Below are 6,726 nucleotides of genomic sequence, written 5' to 3' on the forward strand. Positions count from 1 at the left end.
TTGTGAATCGGCTCAAGATATCCTGCGATACCCACCTTCGTCACCAAAAAGAAAAAGAAACAAGGGGGCGTCGTCGACTGCCCGAAAGCCTACCTGCGCATGCGAATGCGACAAGTGACAGCGCCGTAGCCAGCATCGCACTACAAGAAGGGACGCACGGACATCGTGGGACCTTTTGGCAGCAGTGGCAGCATACCAACACCCTGTGCACAACGTAACCAGCATACTCTGCCCTTTTTGCAGGTTGGTCTCGAATTTGTCATTTTTTGCATAACAGATCGTACTTAGAGCCGCTGCCACTGCTGCCCACTATGCCTCCTTCTGAAAGTGTTACATGCTTGTGTTGTGATGAGGAATGTACGGAGAGTGAAGGGATACTTTGCTCGGAATGTAGTTACCGATATCACTTCGGAAACTGTTCGAATGTGTCTGAAAACACATTTAAGTCAAAGGGCGAGTCTTGGAGAAACGCATGGCGTTGTCCCACTTGTAGAACTAGTCGGTCGAGGGGTGCGCAAGAAAGCAAGCCCAAGACCGAACCCGACTTTTCAGCTCTTTTGGTTGCCCTGCATGAAAAGGTGGACGGACTCGTAACACTCAAGCATACTGTTGAAAGTATCGAACAATCAGTTCAGTTAATGTCCAGTCAGTATGACGAGATACTGGCACACATCCGTCGTCAGGACAAAGAAATAGGCGAGCTGAAGAAACGTGTTGACAAAATCGAAAACAGCGAAACAACAAGTGATAAAGCTGATATCATGAAGGAAGTTGATCAGCTAGAATGGCAGACCAGGAAACTTAACCTTGAGTTTCATGGCATCCCCGTAACTGACAGAGAAAACCTGCTGTCAAAGGTAAATGAAGTAGCAAGAAAGATTAAGGTCCCGGAATTAACCGATAACGACATTGCTGCCATCCACAGGCTACCCGCGGCAAAGGGTAAGGTGCCAGGGATCATCGTCCGTTTTGTTAGGCAGTCGGTAAAGGAAGCAATTCTAAACCAAAGAAAGGAACTGAACACTCCAAATGAGCCACGCCACATCCTTGAGAACCTAACGAAAAGAAACAGAACATTGCTGTCCAACGTGAAAAGCTGGGCACTGATACATGGCTTCAAGTATGCGTGGCATCGAAATGGGAACGTCTACGTTCGTCAGACAGACGGTCAAAACGCTATCATCATTCGCCATCAAAGTGATTTAGATAAGCTTGCTTAGGTCCCTCGATCCCCGATTTTAACCATGGCTCCAAAGTTCACCATGGCTGACGCAAATTACGTTTTGCCATCAGATGTTTTGACGTTATCTGCCAAGGAATACTCTAATTTTCTTAAGTTTTTTCATCTCAATGTGCAATCCGCGAAAAATAAAGTCGCTGAACTTGAAACATTGTTCGCCGAATTCCAGTCCCAATTTGACTTTGTGATGTTAACGGAAACTTGGTATGTTGACAATTCAAACACCTTGAATTTGAATTTGTACAGTAATTTTCATCTGAACAGAACTGTCGGTCGAGGCGGTGGAGTTTCAATAATGGTAAAAAGGGAACTTTCGTGTGAACTTTTGTCGGCCTATTCAGGCATCCATCCAGATTATGAAATTCTGTCATTAAGATACGACAAAACCATTGTTTCTGTTGTTTACCGCCCCCCATCTGGAGACCTTCGCAATTTCTTTGCCTTGTTGGAATCTTTTCTGGCCTTCGTTGGTGATAACATGTACGGTGTTGTACTTGGCGGTGACTTTAATATCAACATGCTAGCTGATACAGCAGCTAAGCGAGAAATGGAACAACTCATTCAGTCCTTCGGATGCACAAATGTTATCAGCTCTCCTACCAGCGTTACCACCACGTCTGTGACGCTTCTTGACTTATTCATAACAAATAGATACACATCATCATGCAAAGCCGGTGTAATATGCACAGATATTAGTGACCATAATGCCATATACTTCTGCGTTGAGAACAACAACGCACGTCCCAAGAGCGCACCTGTTTTTTACCAAGAAATAACACCTAAAACTTTAGAACTTTTTAGACACGTAATAAACAGCTTCGACTGGAGGAATGTCCTCCGAGAAACAGAACCGGATTCTGCATATAACTTATTCTTGAGTAATTTTGTGAGATTATATAATTCTACGTTCCCTCAGAAGCATCTAAGGCAGTCAAAAAAGATCCGTAAGCCATGGATAACACCTTGTTTGCTCACCAGAATCCTAGCAAAAGATAGGATGTACAAGAAGTTCCTAAAAACACGTGATCCCAATTTCTTTAAAGCATACAAAACTGTGCGTAACAAATTAAATAAAGACATCAGAGCTGCTAGAGATGAATATTGTCGCAATTCCTTCTCTAATCCAACATCAAGGACCGACATAACTTGGAAAAAGCTAAACATGTTACTAAAGCCTAGCAATCCAACTCAAGTTAAAACACTTATTCACCAAAATGAAGAATGGTCTGGCAAGAAGTTAGCAGATGGATTTAATGACTTTTTTGTGGAACTGAAAAGAAATGAATATGATGAAATGGCTTTGAATTACATAAAGTGCACCGTGGATCACACCTGTTTCTTAAGTCCTGTTACAGAGGCTGAGGTAGTGTCAGTATTTCTGGCATTAAATAACAGCGGAAGTAGCGATGCTGACGGTATTAAGATTAAACCTGTGAAACATGTCCTCGACATAATTGCACCCTATATCACACATATATTTAACCTTTGTCTAGTCAATGGCGTGTTTCCACAGAAGATGCAGACTGCGAAGGTAACAGTTGTATACAAAAAGGGAGATAAAAATGACTTTGCAAACTATAGGCCATTGTCAATATTGCCTGTTTTCTCCAAAGGGTTTGAAAAAATAATTTTGTCCCGGATGAATAACTTCTGTAATAAGCATAATATAATGACACCTTCACAATTTGGATTTCGGAAAAATCTGTCAACGGAACTCGCTTTGTTAGAACAAAAAGAATTCATTTTAAACTCTTTCGATGACAAATGCTTAGCTTTAGGAATATATGTAGATTTTTCGAAGGCCTTTGATCATCTTAACCACATGTTACTGCTTAAAAAGCTTCAGGTATATGGTTTCCGTGGACAATCCTTGTTACTTTTGAGCAGTTATCTAAGACATCGACAGCAGTATGTAGAATTAAACGGTCACCGATCAGATGTCAAAGCTATCTTATCTGGTGTGCCCCAAGGCAGCATCTTGGGCCCATTCCTTTTTAATATATATGTGAATGACATAACACAAATAGACAAAGAAACAAAAATTGTAATATATGCAGACGACACCACCTTGCTTTTTCCGGGTCATGCGCCTCATCTATGATTGCAAAAGCAAACACAACGCTTACTCAACTTGAAAAGTGGACAAGATTTAATGCCCTCAAGATTAATACCTCAAAAACTAAAGCTATTATTTTCCGCCCCAAGAACAAGAACATCCAAAATAATGATGGTATATTTCTTGATAATTTTAAAATAGATGTTGTTAGCTCTTTCAAAATACTAGGTGTATTTTTCAATGAGAAAATGACTTGGGACGAGCACATAAATTACATAGCATCTAAACTATCCCGTGTCATAGGAACAATTTACGCTCACAAAAACATTCTCCCTGTACATGTGAAAATGCTTTTGTATAAGTCATTGTTCTGCTCGCATCTTAATTACTGTCACTTGGTATGGGGAAATACATCTTTCACAAACCTCCGAAAATTACTTACCCAACAAAAAAGAATTCTTAGAATAGTATATAATGTAGCATATGACCACCCATCCAAACCACTTTTCGAGAAAGGGGACATAATGCCAATTAATGATTTATATGCATACTACTTACTCTTTAAATACAAAACCGAAAATAAAAACAATACTCCTTTCATTGCCACACTGGCTTCATTATGCAAAAAATACGCATCGTACAAAACAAGAAACAACGAAATATGGCACATTTATGCATACAGAACAGGGTATGGCAAACAGATGCTTAGGTATAGTCTACCGCACTATCTCAACCTCTGCCATAGTCACAACATGACTGTTGAGCACTCGAAAAAAAAAGAGTTGCAAAACTTTGTTTCAAGTATATGTAACCGGGTGTAACTTTGAATTGTAATTTCTGTAATTTTGTATAATTTTTGTGGTTGTTATTTTGTAACTTCTAAATTGTAATTCCTGTAATTGTGTTTAAATTTATGTTATTACAATTTTGCAATTTGTAATTTTTGTGTAATTTTGCCTTTACGTTTGATTTTTACGCGTTACAAAGTGTTACAGTTGTGTCAGAAAATAGGTTCTGTTCATGCTTCCTTTATTTCGTTAGTATTACTGCCACGTTTTTCTTTTTTTCTTTTTTTTTTTCTTTCTTTTTTAAGTTTTGCCGGTATGCTGTTATGTTGTCTGCATATTTTCCCTGTACAAGTTATATCTATTTTTGGGGAGGCGAGAGCTCGTCAAGCTACACCCCTAGCTTTTTCTCTCTGCCTCCCTCATCCTTGTGATGAAAAATAAAGGCATTATTATTACCTGTACCCGCTGGCGCCGTGGCCCATAGCACCAGAGGGCAAGGTCGTCCGCATAGGTGGCGATGCGGACAGGGAGGGACAGACCCTCCGGAAGGCAGCGGGGAAGCTCCGCCATCACCAGGTTGAAGAGCATGGGGCTCAGCACGCTGCCCTGGGGAACTCCTCTTGTGAGCGGCTGGGGTGCGCTGGTGGCTCCTCCCACCCGGATGCAGCTGGAGCGGTCGCAGAGGAAGCCTCGGACGTACTCCCGGAGATTGCCGGACACGCCAAGGCAGTCGACAGCCTCGAGGATTGCCTCGTGCGTGACGTTGTCAAACGCGCCCTGCACATCCAGGAGTGCAAGGCAGAGCACCTGGCGGGAGTGACGCGCCTCCTCGAGGCTGGAGGTGATGTCGGCAATGGCATCTGCCGTGCAGCGATGCCTTCGGAACCCCGACTGCTGCTCGGGCAGGTAGCCCGTGGCTCCGGCGATCCACTCCAGCCTTGCCAGGGCCATGGACTCCAGGAGCTTCCCCGGTGCTGAGGTCAGGGAGACAGGCCGGTAGGATTTCAGGTCCGTTGGCGGCCTACCATCCTTGAGCACTGGGACGACCAGTGCCTTGCGCCAGGCCTCCGGTAGGCATCCCGTTGTCCAGACCTCGTTGAAGGTCTGGAGAAGTCTGGCCTGCATGACATCATCCAGATTCCGCAACATCTGGTACGTGATGCCGTCAGGACCGGGGGCACTGCGGCGCTTTGTGTGCTGCAGGGCAGTGGTGAGCTCCGCCCTCGTAAGAGGGGTGGAGCAGATGGCCTCGATGTCCGCTGCCTGGCATCCACCTGCACCCTGGTCCCTGGTCCGCCTAGGGTATTGCCCAGATGGAGGGGGCTCCCGTGGGAGGAGGGCCTCTGCCAGCTTGTCAGCCAGCTGTTGGTAGGTGAGCCCCCCCGCCACTGCGATGGCCAGGTAGGGCGCGCGTTGTACCGCAGGCTCCAGGAGTGCCCGGAAGAGGCGCCAGGCTCTTGCACTGCCCCTCGCAGCCACCAAGGAGGCGCATATCCCCTCCCAGGATTCTCTGCGGCGCCGGTTGTGGGTCCGACGACAGGTCGCATCCAGGCGGTTGTGTGCCGTCCAGTCCTCGGGCCTGTCCGTACGGAGGGCCCTGCGCTTCGCCTGCCGACGTTGAGCCCTCAGCTGAAGGAGTTGAAGATCTGGAACAGGCTGGTTGGGCAGGACCTCGCAGCAGATGGTGGCTGCCTCAGCACAACGCGCCACGTGCGCCAGGATGTCGTCCTGCTGCTGGAAGTTGCGGAGGAAGTCCCTGAACTTGTCCCAGTGGACCACCCTGCATTGCCGTCCGTCCACTCTCTTCCCCGGCTTTGGCGCCAGAGTGATGGGGTAGTGGTCCGAACCCCACGTGTCCGGAGAGGGATGCCATCCATAAACACAGCGCGTAGACCCAATTGATAGATCTATGCACGTTCGGACGCCCCCTCTACGGACAAACGTGGGGACCCCAGTGTTCAGAACATGGAGCCCTGTGCCACGGAGAGCCGCAACTAGGTCACGGCCGCGGCGGTCTGCCCTGCGGGATCCCCACCGCGGATGTGCCGCGTTGAAGTCCCCGCAGAGCAGGCAGTCGCCGCCAATGAGACCGACCAGCTGCGGCAAGGATTCGGCCTCCCAAGGGGTCTTGGGACGCACATATACACTTGCCACAGCTGTGTCAACTCGACCCAGCCTCACCCTCACACAGACGAGCTCCATAGGGGCCACTACCGCATCACTCACCAGAATCTCTGCCTGGGCCAGGGTCCGGCGGACGAAGATGGCTGCCCGGGACGGTCCCGGGGGGTGGTCCTCCACCAGGCATGGGTCAGCCGTGCAGGTAGGCAGGAGGCAGGATGTTTTGCTGCCATAGCCCATGAAGCCTGGTAGATGGAGCTTGTCCCTTCGGTACGAACAGCGTCGGAGCTCTCCTAATATATGAGCGTGGCTTTTCGCGTGCACAGACTATGAACGGTGCTAGCTCGAGTGTGCATGCATTTTCGTCGTGTTGGTTGTGCACGTGGTTGGGCTTCGCCGTGGAGTCAAGAATGTCTTATTGTGATGCGTCGCACGGTTCCAAGACGAGCAGTGGAGACGATGGTGGGGGGGGGGGGGGTTGGCTGGAGGGGATATAGTCATTTTCCTTTACACAGGTTTTG

Source organism: Amblyomma mixtum, chromosome 2, assembly GCF_055824585.1.
Source record: "Amblyomma mixtum isolate Tamu chromosome 2, ASM5582458v1, whole genome shotgun sequence".
Classification (NCBI taxonomy): domain Eukaryota; kingdom Metazoa; phylum Arthropoda; class Arachnida; order Ixodida; family Ixodidae; genus Amblyomma; species Amblyomma mixtum.